General features: G+C 39.2%; 1 protein-coding gene across 4 annotated transcripts in view; it reads right to left on the bottom strand.

The window, feature by feature from the left end:
* NDST2 (N-deacetylase and N-sulfotransferase 2) overlaps positions 1-17570 on the bottom strand; it is a 619227-nt gene that overhangs the window by 387747 nt on the left and 213910 nt on the right. For 3 of the 4 annotated variants that reach the window (XM_030203391.1, XM_030203392.1, XM_030203393.1), the window contains exon 3: positions 14778-14863. The exons of the other annotated variant lie outside the window; for it this stretch is intronic. The gene's annotated coding sequence lies outside the window, so the exon portion shown is untranslated. The remainder of the gene's footprint in view (positions 1-14777; positions 14864-17570) is intronic. 4 annotated transcript variants of the gene reach the window in all.

Genomic DNA, 17570 nt, shown 5'->3' with positions numbered 1-17570 from the left:
ATTGCAAATTGCAAACCAGTGTTTAAGCATGAATGACTTGTTGGGTAGACTGGATGGACCATGCAGGTCTTTATCTGCTATCATTTACTGTGTTACTGTGTGCCTATGGCAGAAGTTCTTCAATATAGGGAGACATTCCTGGTAAGAAACTTGATACCCTAAACACAACATTTTGAATTTAATTCTTACTGAAACTGACAATCAGCATTCAGCCTGGAGCAATGGGGAAACACGGTCAAAATGATGGCTGCCATGAAGTAGATTTTCGGCAGTTGACTTGTAATGATATGAGATTTCTTGTAACAGACTGACTAGTTGAAGATGTTTCAATACGGCTGTTAGAAGGCCACTATATAAGGAACTGTAATAGTCCAACTTCATAATTACCATGGCCATCTTATGTTGATTGATAACATCTTCAAAGAATGAATATGGTTCAGCGCATAAGAGGAGGATTGAACCACAGAATTAGGTCTTAAAAGTCAGATTTGCATTAAAAAAAATAAATCAATTATGTGGACTGATTCTAGAAAATGCAATGAGTGGTCCTGGATAAAGGGGAATCTGGTATTGTACTTAGAGTGTTAGGGAAATGAATAGCCTTATATTCTGAATAATTAAAAAAGAGGCGGGGCTCATGAATACAAACTGCTTGAAGGCAAGAATTGAGCAGGGTGTTGTATGTAGTAGAAGATGGAACTCTGAAAATAATCTGGAAAAAAGGACTACAACCTACTGATTGAATCAATACTAGAAGAGAAGAAAGAAAAATACTGAATAGGGTAGGACAGAGCACAGAACCCTGAGGGACTGTACTGAAGAATATGAGTCTCTGAATCATACTTGGTAACTCCTATTTGAGAAATAAGGCCAAAACTAACTACCATACTGTACCTTCAAATCCTAAGCTGCTTAGCCTCAAACAAAAAAAGAATGGTCAATGAGATCAAAAACAGATGGTATGTCTAATGAGAAAAGAAATGACAGAACAGCACTGATCCAGAGTTCCCTGAATATGTTTATGTGGCTTTTAATATACTGCAAATCACAATAAATCAAAAGTGTACGATACTCATCAGAAAATGATAAAAGAATACCATTCATAATAGCAAAGCCAAAAAAGCAGGGGAGGAGAAAAGGGTTCATCAACGATGAAAGGAAAAGATTAGTAGAAGGAGAGGAGAATGGAAAATGGGAAGGTGAAAAAGGAAAAAGCTATCCGCTAAGTCGCATAGGCCACTCAAATTCCCAGAAAGGCCTGGGAAAAGAGCTGAGCTTTTAATAAAGATCTAAACTTCTTATGGAATAACTGACTTGAGTGAAACAGGTAGAGAGTTCCAACAAAAATGGTACAGTGCAGCGTATTTAATTATTAAGGGCAGTAAGCAGGGTTTCCATAATACAGAAAGTCCAGAAACCTGTTGATGTGGATGCAAGGCCAAAGTTTTATCCAACAAGTTTGTAAGTTCATCTAAAATTTTCAGAAAGCGTTTGACAAAGTCCCTCATGAAAGGCTCCAGAGGAAATTAGAGTGTCATGGGATTGGAGGTAGTGTATTGTTATGGATTAAAAACTGGTTGAAAGATAGGAAACAGAGAGTTGGGTTAAATGGTCACTATTCGCAATGGAGACGGGTAGTTAGTGGGGTCCCTCAGGGATCTGTGCTGGGACCGTTGCTTTTTAACATTTTCATAAATGACCTGGAGGTGGGGGTAACTAGCGAGGTTATCAAATTTGCTGATGACACAAAGTTGTTTAAGGTCGTCAAATCGCAGTAAGATTGTGAAAAGTTACAAGAAGACATTGAGAGACTAGGAGACTGGGCGTCTAAATGGCAGATGACGTTCAATGTGAGCAAGTGCAAAGTGATGCATGTGGGAAACAGGAACCCAAACTATAGCTATGTCATGCAAGGTTCAGCGTTAGGAGTCACGGAACGAGAAAGGGACCTTGAAATCTTCTGCTAAGAAAGCAAATAGAATGTTAGGTATTATTAGGAAAGGGATGGAAAACAAAAATGAGGATATTATAATGCCACTGTATCAGTCCATGGTGCGACCGCACCTAGAGTATTGTGTTCAATTCTGGTCGCCACACCTCAAAAAAGATATAGTGGAATTAGAAAAGGTGCAGAGAAGGGCGACAAAGATGATTAAGGGGATGGGACGACTTTCCTAATGAGGAAAGGCTAAAGCGGCTGGGGCTCTTCAGCTTGGAGAAAAGGCGGCTGAGGGGTGATATGATAGAGGTATATAAAATAATGAGTGGAGTGGAAAAGATAGATATGAGTGTCTGTTTACGCTTTCCAAAAATACTAGGACAAGGGGGCATGCGATGAAGCTGGAGTGCAGTAAGTTTAAAACAAATAAGAGAAAAATTGTCTTTACTCAGCGTGTAGTTCGACTCTGGAATTCGTTGCCGGAGAATGTGGTTAAGGCGGTTAGCTTAGCAGAGTTTAAGAAAGGTTTGGACGGCTTCCTGAAGGAAAAGGCCATAGAATGTTATTAAATGGACGTAGGGAAAAATCCACTATTCCTGGGAAAAAGCAGTACAAAATGCTTTGCTCCGTGGATCGTCGGGTGATTGTGACCTGGATGGGCCACTGTCGGAGACAGGGTGCTAGGCTAGATGGACCTTTGGTCTGTCCCAGTGTGGCGATGCTTATGTCTTAAAATAGCTTTTTTCTGATACTTTGCCAAGTTAAGAAATATTTGAAATTAGTCTTAAATTTGGTGAGTTACAGAGCATTTCCACAAGTTTGGAACATATCCATTAGTTAGGCTAACCTGAAAATATGATTAGAATAATGGCAAGATGAAAGCAGCCATTTTATGAAACAGAATTGCAGGCCAGAGGTCCAAGGAAGAAGAGGTTACATTCATAGCAGCATGAAACTTTTCCAGGATATTAGAATAAATAGGTGAAATGTAATCCAGGTTGAGCAACCTGGGAGAATGATCATCTTACTGGTGGGGGAATATACTCCATTAGAAGGAACGATAACAACACTGTCAAAGGAACACGGTTGATCAGATTTACGATTAGTACTACTCATTTGGGGTGACAACAGTGGTATTAAAGGTAGATGACTTTGGCAAATTAGGCAATGCTAATAGAGTTTGGGGAAAGAGACGTGGGGATCACCAATACTAGAAAAGCATTATAAATTAAGCTTAGAAAAACACCAAGATTATAGCATAACATGGTACTGCACATTAAAGTGTAATATCTTCATACAGCCATGCAATAGAGAAGCCAAATAAAGCAACACCACAGAACAGCAATAAAGGATCAAAAGAACAGCAGAACAGGAGCAATGGAGAGACTCCCAGCTCTGGCAGACCTGGGAAACTCTCTTCCTATAATTATATTCTTTTTCATAAATTGTTAAAATCTTATTTGCTTTTACGTATTTTAAGGTTTAGCTTGAACCATGTCATTTATGTTGCTCTTGTTATGTAATGCTCAACTTATTCGTTGACTTCTTATCTGCCTAGAATTCTACAGGAAAAGAGCAGAATCTAAACAAATTAAATAGAATAACCATGAACAACCTGAGAGCTCTCTTTAGACAGTAGACCCCACCAAGAGGACACTTCAACTGCAGACTTCCTGGGTGGGTCCTGGATTGGTCTAACAAGAGTGAAGGAAAGGAAATTAGCAGGCAAGAATAAAATGTTGTCTTATCATGCCAGACCAGTCCAGACAAGGACATACTAAAGCTTATAGGACCCCAAATAGGAGGAAGACATAGTTCCAAATATGTCCTCTATGGGAGATCTCTATCATGAAAGTAGCTATGGTTAAGGAAGCAAACTGTTAAGGTCAAAAGCACTATGACCCAGCTTTCTATCAGAGGGTACAGCTATCCCAGTCCATCCAACCAATGTAACTGCCACTGCTCTCCCCCACCACTGTTTGCCAAGCATGACAATGACCCGACTAAGTAGGGGGACCCACTCTTAGGAATTTTACAGAACATACTGGGCACTCTAACACTGGAACACACCACCAGGCAGAACTCTTTGTAGGCAACATTACAAAGGCATCTGTATGGGCTGAAGACTGAATCCTATGAAAAAGTCTTTGCCCAACAAGGCACTTTAGGTTAGGCAACTTTCACTGAGAATAGGACTCAAGAAGGGCCTCAAGACTGCTAATCTCACCAACCAACAGGAGAATCCACTAGTGTAACTGAAGGCTGGCTGCTGCCCAACAACGCTCTTTCCTAACTATAAGAGTAGGACCCTAGCTAGACATGCACCAAATTAGCATCCCTGCCCAGTCTAGAGACTTCTGCTTGACTTTAAGGCTCAACGGAGAGAGACAACTGAACCAGCTGGGTGTAACGGGGGGGGGGGGGGGGGAAACTGCTGCAAAAGGAATAGAGACCTTGACTGGACAAAACCTGGGCTCAAGATATATGTTTAAGGACCAAGAACCACAACGGATATCAAAATCCACAAGGAGCCCAACTTTTGGCATGATCACAGACTCCATGATAAGCAGCCAGCCCAGGAATCTCCCTGGACCCATGTTGTAACAGTGGAGCTGCTCCCTTTCCACCACTGAGAATTTATCTGCCATACAGTCCAAAGTGACAGGAGGCTCACAATCAGTCCTTCCCCTGGCCCCACATTTGAATCAGGAGAGCATCACATAAGCCACAGTTTTATGCACAAGGTTCCGATCCACTGCCCTAGGGCCTAGGATTTGCAGCAAGAACCAAACCTAAGGAGGATATGATAAGAAGTAAGCATTAGGATTAAAATGCTAAACCCTTGGAACTCAGAACCTAAAGATTCCGCTCTTCAAGAAGAGAAGAGGGCTCTTTCATGTACCAGACACTAGGGAAGACTATGGTGTTAGCCAGGAAAAGTCAGTATATAGGTTCTCCACATGTCAACCTGAAAAGCATCAAACTCACCTGAACTGAATCAGCCTTAGACAGCCAAATAGCTGGAACTATTATATTGGGTCAGTATGAAATTGGGGCCAAGGTTATCTGAATGAAACAGTATGAGGCGGAGATAGAGAAGGATTCCAGACCTGAGCATATTGAAGTGGATGAACACTCTTCTGCATGATATGTCAAGAATAGGGAGATAACATGTCTTCCTTCATGGGAGGATGCAAAACTATTTTGTAAAAGAAAGCAGCAAGAACACAGCACCTAGAAACAAATGGGAAAGGGGATGAACTCATCTGACCCCCATCCAAGATACCTAAAGGAAGGGAGAGCTACTTGAAAAACTTTGCCTATAGCCTCTTAAAGTGGAACAAATACAAGCATCAAAACAAAAAAAACAAAAAGGCACACAACTGCTTACAAAACAGTAGATGAAAAACAACAAAGCAGTGGAATCAAATGTATTTATTGGAACAATACCCTGAAAAACAACAAAGCAGTGGAATCAAATGTATTTATTGGAACAATACCCCGAAAAACAACAAAGCAGTGGAATCAAATGTATTTATTGGAACAATACCCTGAAAAACAACAAAGCAGTGGAATCAAATGTATTTATTGGAACAATGAAGCAAAAACAACAGTGGATCCAAAAAACCTCTCAGATGGTGTCTTCTTAAACAAGTTCTTTATTGTAAAGTGAATAAAAATGAATAAAAACAACAGCCCGACACGAAATCGTGTTTCGGCCGTATAGGCCTGCGTCAGGGGTCTATAAATGAACATAAATACAAATCAATATACATTCAGATTACATGTGGAACACACAAAAAAAAAAATAAAAATAAAAACATATATATGTATCTTAAAAATGAGGTATAAATATCTATACATAGAGGAACATACCTATTTCCTTCCAATCAAGAAAGAAATATGTAGATAAAATTAGCTGAACAAATTTCTGCAAATTGAAATGCTCTGTGATAAAAAGATAACAAAAAACAAATTACATATGACATAAGCAGATAAAATATAAAATATAAATATAACACAAAATCATGTATCTATGTTTTTTGAGCGTCAAACTTATATTGTTAATACATTCAGAAGGAGGGAAGTATAAATACTAATAATAAATGTTAATTAAATGCTGATGTATATATATCTGTACAATCTTTAACTACAAACAAAAATACAAAAACCAAAGAATCAAAAACAAAATAACACAAATTAAATGATAATATTATAATGAATATGAGAAAGACAAGACACAGATCTATATGCAAAGCCCAAAAAAAAGGATGAAATGTGTAAAAAATATATATATATATATTCCATGTATATAGATGACAAGAGATGCATGTAATGTATTAAAATTATATCAAAAAATTTTTTATATATAAAAATATATATATATAAAAAGTGTAGAAAAAAACAAATAAAAGCCAGGCATATGACTCCAAAAATATTTATAAGCAACGCTAATTTAAAAAAAGAAAAGAGAATATAAAGGAGCGCATGCATATGACTTCAAAAAAATTTTTTTAAAACCGCAATTGGAACTATAGACCGCACTGGTATGAAAAGGCAACTGAAGAACGGGGCATGATAATGCAATAATTGCCCACCAGTTTATAAAAATGAGGGTCAACGGCATCGAACTTAAGAGGAATGAAATTTGTAAAAAAACTAAATGTGGAGACAGGCCAAAACGTAGCTACTATGTAAAGGAGGAACATTTCCGTTTTTTTGTAACGTCACTTTTTTTTATATATATGTATACATTCAAATTTAAGCCCTAACGTCTCTAAACCCATAATTGTATATCTGTAGGCGCTTGTAAAGGCACTATTATAAAAGTAACATCCATTTAAGGTAGCCGAAAAGTGGAATATAATAAATCACCGAAACGTGACTGCTATGTAAAAAATGAACGCTTTCGTGATTTATACAACGTCACTATTTCTATATATATATACATTCAAATTTAAGCCCTGACATCTCAAAACCCATAATTGTATATCTGTAGGCGCTTGTAAAGGCACTATTATAAAAGTAACATCCATTTAAGGTAACCGAAAAGTGGAACATAATAGATCGCCGAAACGTAACTGCTATGTAAAAAAGAACGCTTTCATAGTTTATACAACATCACTATTTTTATATACATGCAAGTTATAGCAGTGGAATCAAATGTATTTATTGGAACAATACCCTGAAAAACAACAAAGCAGTGGAATCAAATGTATTTATTGGAACAATACCCGAAAAACAACAAAGCAGTGGAATCAAATGTATTTATTGGAACAATACCCCGAAAAACAACAAAGCAGTGGAATCAAATGTATTTATTGGAACAATACCCGAAAAACAACAAAGCAGTGGAATCAAATGTATTTATTGGAACAATACCCGAAAAACATTTGATTCCACTGCTTTGTTGTTTTTCATCTACAAATACAAGCATCTACAAAGGCATGACTGTGTAGAGAAGGGGCCTTCCCTAGGCATTATCAGTTAATTTCTGGGTACTCTTCCCTCAAAGTCGAAGATGAGACTGCCATCATGACAGAAAGACCTTGCCTCAGAAATAAGGTTGACCCAGTGGAGTGCTTTCCTGGCCCCTTTCCAGGGCCACCAAGGATAGATAGCACCAACTCCGAAAGGTAAAAGGGCTGTGACTCACCCCTCAGGCCATGAGAGTGCATAATCTGAGCTGCTGTGTCAGCTACTTTATGCAGGACGCCCTGATGCACAGAGCCTACACCACCTGGCACTGCCAGAAACTCTTGAGAAGGCCATATGGAGGGACCGTGATGAACGTTATAGATGCACTTACCACTATCACATCATAACATTCAGATTGGTATTCCAGCTCTCCTCCCTTCACATAATGGTAATTTGTGGAATGCACTGCCTTTCAAAATACATAATATTAATTCTGTGTTACAATTTAGAAAACAGCTTACGGCTTACTTGTTTTCAAAAGCCTTATTATGCTAATTACTTTTGTTTTTTATATTTTGTATTAGCAGATTTATTTTTTTAAGTTGAATAATGATTTTATGTTTTGGGGTTTTGGTTTTTGTTTTTTTGTTGTAGCTCTGACTCCATCTGCTGGTAAAGGCATATGGCACACTCGTCTGGTCTAGTAAGATGATATACACTTAACTACCAGAACTACGTATATGGACAGAGTTTCAGATTCAGAACATTTTATCTGCTTAAAAACACACAGTAAATTTCCTTTACACACATAAAACCTCCAAATTAATGCATAAAGTTGATTTACAGTTAAATAATTTTACACATCAAAAAATGGACAACAGTGTCTAAAAATCAGTCAAAATTTTTTTCATGCACACCTAACTGGCAAGAAGCATAGGCAACATTTCAGAAACAGAGATAAAAAGGTCCCTGTGCTCAGTTCTGGTATTGAAAAGATTAGCTTACAGAATTTACAAGGGACAAATAGAAAAGTTTTGAAAGGTGTTGAACTTTAAACAGAAATAAAAGCATCATGGATTTGATATATCGCCTTTCTGTTGTTCAACCAAAGTGGTTTACATTCAGTATATTATGGGCTCCTTTTACAAAGCTGCACTACATGCAAAGAAGCCCAATCTACTATCATGGGCTTCTTTGCATTTAGCACGACCTAATCAGTAGCACAGCTTTTGTAAAAGAAGCCCTATATAAGCTGATATTCCAATTTCGAGAGAGTTATGTTACTTAGGGGGTGAGACTAGACCCCATTCTTTCATTGAAGCATCATTTAAAAGTGACTATACATAAAGTTTTCTTTAAATTAAAATTGTTGCGGCATTTACGCGACTATTTGAGCCTTGAAAATTTGAGGACTGTTTTTCAAGCTTTTGTATTTCCACTGTTTGACTATTTTAATGGTCTTTTTCATGGTTTCCCTTAAAAATCTTTATGCCCCTTGCAAGTAGCGCAAAATGCCACCACGTATCTAATTCGTAATATTCCATATTTTACACATGTTCCCCCACAACTTGCTAAGCGCATTCTATAAAATCATGTGCATAAATTCTAATATACGCTGCCAAAGGGGGGCATGGCCATGGGCGTAGAATAGGTAGATTAATGGGCATCACTAAAAATTATGCATGCTGTTATAGAATATACCTGCTTCAAGCCTAAATTATTCGCTAGCATTTACACCAAGTTTTACTTGGCATAAATTCCTACAGCTAGATTTGGTTGCTTTGACGAGCCCCAGGTCTATTCTATAAACCACACCTAAAGTTAGGCATGGTTTATAGAATAGTCCTAGGCATATTTTTTTCAGCGCCATATATAGAATCTAGCCCATTACTCCTCTATTATCTCAACTTCTTCATTGGTTATCCATTCAGTTTAGAATAAAGATTCCTACACTGATATTTAAGGCCTTGCATCCTGATGTTCTACCTTGTATAGCCTCTCTGAAAATTTATATTGCATAGCAGATCTTTGCGCTCTGCTGGCAAAGATTTGTCAGAAGTACATAAGTATTGCCATACTAGGACAGACCATAGGTCAATCAAGCCCAGCATCCTGTTTCCAACAGTGGTCAATCCAGGTCACAAGTACCTGACAAGATCACAAAACAGTACAACATATTTTATGCTGCTTATTCTAGAAATAAAAAGTGGATTTTCCACAAGTCCATTTTAATAACGGTCTATGGACTTTTCCTTTAGGAAGCCAGCAAAACCTTTTTTAAACCCCGCTAAGCTAGCTGATTTTACTACATTCTCTGGCAATGAATTCCAGAGTTTAATTACATGTTGAGTGAAGAAATATTTTCTCCAATTTGTTTTAAATTTACTACTTTGTAGCTTCATTGCGTGCCCTCCAGTCCTAATATTTTTGGAAAGCGTAAACAAGCGATTCATGTATTCCCTTTTCACTCCACTCATTTTATAGACCTCTATCATATCTCCCCTCAGCCGTCTTTTCTCCAAGCTGAAGAGCCCTAGCCACTTTAGCCTTTCCTCATAGGGAAGTAGTCACATCCCCTTTATCATTTTTGTCACCCTTCTCTGTAATTCCACTATTTCTTTTTTGAGATACGTTGACCAGAATTGAACACAATATTCAAGGTGTGGTCGCACCATGGAGCGATACAAAGGCATTATAACGTCCTCATTTTTGTTTTCCATTCTTTTCCTAATAATACCTAACATTCAATTTGCTTTCTTAGCCGCCGCCGCTGCACACTGATGGTGATCATGGTTTCAGGAAGCATGAGACCTACAACAAGTACACTAAAGAGTATTATGCATCCACAGAGTTTAAGAAGAAACCACAGTGAATCTTGAAACTTTAAGTCTGTTTCTTTAGATAAACAATCTTATAAGCTTTATGTCCTTATCTTGCTACTTAAATGCAAAATGTTGAGTTACCATAACACTTTTTATATAAGAAATCAGATTAACTTATCTAACTGGAAATCACCAAGTTCCTGCATGGTGTACCCACTTTATCCACTTGCATATTTAGAGCTTTTTTTTTTTTTTTGGAACAGACAATTTTTTCTTCATTTATGGGCTTACAGAATCAATTTGAACTAGCCTCTATTGAATATGGCACCATGGGGTAATTCTATAAAGTGGGCTCTAACATTTACAAGCCAAATACCAGCATAAATGTTTAGAATAATGGCATAAACTATATGTGTGCATATTTAATCTAATCCAACATCTATAGACTGCTTTCTCCCCCTACTAGGGCCAGAACAGTTTACATCATCATCATCATCAACAGAGCCTGAAAATGTTCTCCACATCGTTAGAGCATTTTCAGTCGCCTGTATGCCGGCACGTTTTCAACAGACTTTATGTGAAGTGGCAGATTTCAGCCATCAGCTGTTTTAAGAGACTCCATTTTTCTGAGATCTTATTATTGGAACGGCACAGAGATTCCATTCAACGAAACCTCTTGAGTGTTTTATACTCCTGAAGCAGCCCTAGTTGGGCAAAATGTGAACCACGTTGAGTGTATTTCTTTGGACTCCGGATCTGCTCCAATTCTTTTCTCTTTGTGCTTACTGCGGACCTGAAGAGCCTCTTTGATGTTGTGTACATCACAGAGGTTCAGTTCAAAGATAAAGTAAATGACTGCTTCAGGAACCAACAAGAGGGGAATCTATTTTATATCTAATTCTTAGTGAAATACAGAACTTGGTGTGAGAGGTATTGAGCCTGCTTGGCAATAGTGATCATAAAATAATCAAATTTGAGTTAATAACTGGAGTAAAGACATTAAAAGGTTCTTTTACTAAGGCACGCTAACAATTGGCGAACATGTAGCCGCGATCACTTACATCATGTCAACATGATGTAAGTTATATGCATATCCAACAGAGTGCCCATTGCCTGCCCATGCTCTGCCCACAAGAGCACCCCCTTTCACATACACACCATAGATATATATTTTATAGAACTACGACTAGCACATATGCGAGAAGTTCCAGTTAGAGATGCCTCTTACCTGTGTTATATGCTAGTATTTTATACCATACTTGCCTACCTGTAGGCACTAGCTTACAGAACTGCCTTAAAGATTTTAAAAAGAAAATAACATTTCAATGAAAAAGAGGTGGTATTACTAACAAAACATGTACATCTTTATATACAAAGGAAAACAAATGGATAAAAGACAAGGTGGGCTAGAAATAACATCGAGATTTAAGATGATAAAACGTAAATTAAAAAAAGGCAAGCAAGCTCATGTTATTGTTTTCAAGCTTCCCATAAAAATTTATGCCACACTCAAACAATGATTTAGCATTGTAAAAGGGAAGAGGAAAGTGGGGGGGAGAGAAGAGCACTACCACAGAAAAGGCTGGGAAAATGAATAAAGCTAACCACAGGCATGAATTTCAAGAGCTACTCGGGCTGGACGAAGCCAGGATACTGCAGTTTGTACAGTCCTTGAGGACATGGGCATCTCAGCCCATAGAAGAGCAATATTTACATTCTAGACTCAGGGTGCACATGTATCATGTTGCAAAGGTCTGTAATGGCTGTAGTACATGAGAGAAGACAAGAGGATTAAATATGTGGAAAAATTCAAACTAACTGTAAATGAAGGTTCTTGGTGCTGAATTCCTAGTAGATTTCAATTGAACTAGAAACACAAATCAAGCAGGAAGAAACCATGGGATTAAAAAAACCCCACACATTTATTCTGATGCATCTGTGCCTTCAAGAACCAAAGGTAGCATTTTGCAGCTAAAGTCTCCAGTACTACCAAATCCTTGCTATTTGTAGAGCCACTGAGCATACCATATCAAAAGAATTACCCAGACTGTACACTTGCAGGTTAAAAATTAATCCTAAAGTTTAGGGAAAATAATCACTCAAAATTTTAAAAAATGTTAATCTGGGAAAATATTCAATTCTTTTAGTGTTAGTGACATAAGAATTTGACAATGAAAGGTATTTATTTACAACTTTAGCGTATTAGCAAAAATCTGCACATTAAAGCAACAAGACAAACCCATCCTGCTAAGCTGCTAAGTCTCTGTGGTTTCAACCTATGTAACTGTTGCTAAAGAGCAGTAAAGGATTGTCACCCATTATATTCTAACACACTGTAGTAGAATATTCACATTTTACTAAAGATATTAAAAATAGTCCAAAGCAAGGACTAGCTAAACAGGTGGCAAGGAACAGCAAAATAAAGTTTACATTAAAAGAATTTCAAATCTATTTAATTGAAGGTTTGATTATGGCTTTTAGAACTCACAGGGTGGAAAATGTCTTCTCTATTTCCCACCTTTTCTCGCTGAGAATGCAGCTTGATACAGCAATGCTTGTATGCACACAGCAGTGGTGTGATAAGAAAAACATGAATGTTTGCCGCATATATTGGATAGTATCTGCAGACCTTTCATTTTGTTACTAGAAACTTTATACAAAATTGAAAGCAAAAAGGATTTGTGGGCACTGGAATGCAGTACAATAGCTTTTTTTTCTTACTGTACGTTTTAGAAACTGAATCCAGTGCTGTGGCAATCTATATACAAATATTAAGGGCTCTGTTTACTAAGGTGTGATAGCATTTTTAGCGCGTGTACAAAATTAGGGCATGCTGTGTAGGCGCCCATAGGAATATTGTGGGTGCCTACACAGTTTGCGTGCGCTAATGGTTAGAGCGTGCTAAAAGCACTAACACACTTCTAACGCGGCTTAGTAAACAGGGTCCTAAGTATGAATTTCCTTATAACACATGCCATATTCATTGGTTCCTTTACAAAGCCCTTTTTATCACTGCCAAAACCCCTCACTTTAGTTTGGTCTTTCTTGCATGTTCTACCCACACATTTCAGTACTCAGTGCTTCTTTTACAAAGCAATTCCTGTGCAGCAAATGAGAGGAAGCCCATAGGAATTGAATGGACTTCCTCTCATTTGCTGCACTGACAATCAGAAGCAGACTTTGTAAAAGAGGCCCTTAAGTTGCTCAGCCACTGAATTGTGCTCTGACAGAGCTGTAAGAGGAGTCACCAGAAAAAGACACCATTAGGCCAGGTGAGAAACTTAGAACCTCTAGTGCAGTGTTTCCCAAGTCGGTCCCAGAGTACACCCTTGTCAGTCAAATTTTCAGGATATCTATAATGAATATGCATGAAATATTTCCATACAATGGAGGCAGTGTATGGAAATCAGTCTTGTGCATATTCATTGCAGATATCCTGAAAACCTGACTGGCAAGGGGAACCTCCAAGACCGACTTGGGAAACACTGCTCTAACGAATGTAAAAGATCATTCTGTTGCAACACTATTAATTTTGTTTAAAAAGCTTTTTCTTTTAAATATACACTTGGTCATATTTGCATGAATCTATTTCTTTTTCTTTGTAATTATTGGTTTGCATAAAAGCTTTATATATGAAATGATCACATTCAAGAGAAATGTTGTTTTAAAACAAATATGTTTGTTATTGGGACATTTTTTACTTACACACTTCTTATGATTTGAATATATATGTCACCTATATGTATGATGATTTTATATACGTCATGCTTATTATGCATTTTTAATTTGTCAGACCCCCAAGGCAGGCGCGGTTGAGCGCTGAAACACGGCCTGTATCGAGTCCATTTTATTAAAGACTAGCCGTTAAGCCCGTAAAAACGGGCGAGTATTGCAGCCCTCCTCTCTCCCCTCACCTCACCCCGTCCACTGATCCCCCCCCCCCAAATCCAGCAACCCTCCTCTTTCCCTTGGCCTCCCCCCTCTCCCCATGTCCAGCAACCCTCCTCTCTGCCCTGCTCTCATCCCAAGTCCAGCAACCATGCCCTCTCCCCCCATGTCCAGCTACCCTCCTCGCCGCTGCTCCCTCCCCCCTCCGTGCCGGGCCCCCTGCACTGACCTGACAGCGCCTCTCACCTCCGAGTGAAAGTGCTACAGGCAGCAGCAGATCACTCTGCTGCTGCCTGTAGTGTTTTCACACGGAAGTGAGAGGCGCTGTCAGGTCAGTGCAGGGGGCCCGATACGGAGGGAGACGGGAGTGGCAGCGGGGATGGGGGGGAGGTTGGTTTGCGCAATATTCGTTTCCAGGCAGCGTCCGACAGTCCAACTCCGTTTCCCTCTCTGTTCCGCCCTCTGACATCATGACGTCTTGACGTGAGGGCGGGACAGAGAGGGAAGTCTGTACTGCACATTTGCAGGTGAGTCGGTCACTTGCCGTTTATATGTTTGATTGTACCATTGTTCCAGTTCTGGAGGCCCTTTTGTGCTTTTTTGTGCTAGCGAATGTAAAACCATTGCAACAGCAGTCTTTTTTATGTGCATATGAAAACAAGAATTCAAGGATATAAAATAAACACAGAAGAAAAGAACACATTTCTTACCTCATTCAGTATCATGAATTGATTTGGGCACGAAGCAGCAAGGCTACACTTCAATAAGAGTGGGTCCAATGAAGATCTCCAGTCACCTGTGGAGAGAAGAAAATGAGCTTGGTCTAATTTCCAGCAGAAAATATAGATTTCTAGCTATACAGTACCAAATCTTTCTTCTTGTAAGAAATGTATTGTATTGTGTGATAATGCTTTTATCATATGTAAATCGCTTTGACAGCACTGCCTTAGGTGATTCAAATAAACGTGACCTTGAACCTTCTTAACAAGTAAGGCCAGTAGCGAAATAGTCAAAGCTAAATAGCCCCACCAACTCAAAGAATCATCAGTGGGATCTTCCCTGCCAATTTTGTTTTTTATTGTAAACTGCCTTACTGCATTTCGTTTTATGTGGTTTTCATGGGATCAGAAGGATTTGGTGGTAACACTATTTCTAGAAAAATAATATTTTAGGCTGGCTTATTGAGATTTTGAGAGGTGAGGGGTGGGATGTTTATTCCTGTGGGGGGGGGGATTTAGGCTTTAGTCATGGGGGATGGGGATTTATTGTCGAAGTTACTATGGGGTAAATATTCAGCTGGCAGTAGTAATTTATTTTTATGCATGGATATTCAATGCTGGGCCATGTCCGAGCACCAACACTGAATATCTGGGTTTATGCAGCTAGCTCTCTCTTAAATGGTTATCCGCCTTATTTTCGAAAGAAAAAGATGCCCATATTTCGACCCAAATCGGGAGATGGGCGTCTTTCTCCCGTGGGCATCCAAATTGGTATAATCGAAAGCTGATTTTGGGCGTCTTCAACTGCAATCTGTCGCAGAAATGGCCAAAGTTGACAGGGGCTTGTTGGAGGCGTGGTGAAGGCGGGACTGGGGAGTGTTTATCGGCCAAGGAGAGATGGGCGTCCTCGGCCGATAATCGAAAAAATAAAGCGTTTTTAGCGCGAATTTGGGTCACTTTTTTTTTACCTTTTTTTTTTCACGAACAAGTCCCAAAAAAGTGTCCTAAATGACCAGATGACCACCGGAGGGAATCGGGGATGACCACCCCTGACTCCCCCAGTGGTCACTAACCCCCTCCCACCAAAAAAAAAAAAAACAACTTTAACAACTTTATTTCCGGCCTGTATGCCAGCCTCAAATGCCATCACAGCAGTATGCAGGTCCCTGGAGCAGCTGTTAGTGGGTGCAATGGACTTGACCCAGGCCCATCCTCCCCTACCTGTTACATTTGTGCTGGTAAATGGGAGCCCTCCAAACCGCCCCCAAAACCCACTGTACCCACATCTAGGTGCCCCCCTTCAGCCATAAGTGCTATGGTAATGGTGTAGAGTTGTGGGCAGTGGGTTTGGGGGGAGATTTGGGGGACTCAGCACCCAAGGGAAGGGAGCTATGGACTTGGGAGGCATTTTCCTTTTTTTTTTTTTTTAATTGTTACAAGTGCCCCCTAGGGTGCCCGGTTGGTGTCCTGGCATGTGAGGGGGACCAGTGCATTATGAATCCTGGCCCCTCCCACGACCCAATGCCTTGGATTTGTTCGTTTTTGAGCTAGGCGCCTTCGGTTTCCATTATCGCTGAAAAACAATACAGCCCAGCTCAAATCCACACAAATCCAATGCATTTCCCGGCACAAACCATATTATCGGAAAAAATATGGGCGCCCATTTTATTCAAAAATACGTTTTGTCCCGCCCCTTCATGTACCCGTTCTCAGAGATAGACGTCCATGGAGATGGGCATTCGCGTTCGATTATGCCCCTCCACGTGTGATATTCAGTACTTGATTGCATAAGGTGGTCTTCCACTAAGCCACAGTAGTGTTTTTAGCTCGTGGTAGAAATCAGTTGGTAGTAAATACCAAGATATCTATTATATTCCTAAAAACATTACCACGGCTTAGAAAAAGACCCCCTAAGTAATGCCAGATAAAGATAGGACTGTGTTTTATGCAGCCCAATTTGTCCAGTTAACTTAGGTGACTAAGTATTGTAATTACTGAATTTATTTTGTTATTACTACTTAATGTATATTACTCTGCATCACTCTTTGTACTGTTAAACACAAGAAGTTGTTAGCCACATTGAACCTGATCTATTGGGATAATGTGGGCTATAAATGAAATAAATATCAGCACTTAACCGCATAAGTTCCGATTTCACCCCAGACCACCTACAAAATAACCGGTTTTCAGTTTAGTGGTGTCCTGCACAAGTTATTTAACCAGCCAGCAATCTCTCCTGCTAGGTTAAATTGCTTTGAACATCAACCCTTATGTGTTTGTGTGGGAGAGTTTGCCTCTTTTTTTTTTGTTATTGCTCTATGTATGTAAATCATCTTTGGTCTTCTGATAGATGCTATCTATAAATTTCAATGAATTAATTTAAATTGTTTTGCATATGTAAATAAGTGAAACAGCATCCATTCCATTTTAAGGTATCAAAGAAAAAATGGATAGATTAGCAAACATTTTAAATCTGTGAGTTGTTTATCAATGTTTCAAAATTGTTACTTTCCAATTATGCCTGTTTAGATTTTCAAACTTTTTTTGCAAGAAAAGTTGTATTAAGCTTTCACAATAACACAACCTGCCCCTTTTTCAGTCCCCCCCTCCAAGTTCAAGGCCCCCTCCTCTCCTCTGAGTGCCAGTCCCAACCCCAGCCCGACCTCTTCTTCTCCCACACAACAGTCCTCTGTCCTCGCCTTCCTGCCACCCAGAATTTAAAAAGTCATCTTACCTTGGGTCCTGGGCCGGCAGCAGTGAAAGGCGAGCAGGCTCGGCGCTTCA

The sequence above is a fragment of the Microcaecilia unicolor genome, chromosome 5 (assembly GCF_901765095.1).
Source record: "Microcaecilia unicolor chromosome 5, aMicUni1.1, whole genome shotgun sequence".
In the NCBI taxonomy this organism is placed as follows: Eukaryota; Metazoa; Chordata; class Amphibia; order Gymnophiona; family Siphonopidae; genus Microcaecilia; species Microcaecilia unicolor.
Note: the sequence above shows the minus strand (reverse complement) of the source record. Positions and strands in the feature narration are given on the sequence as shown.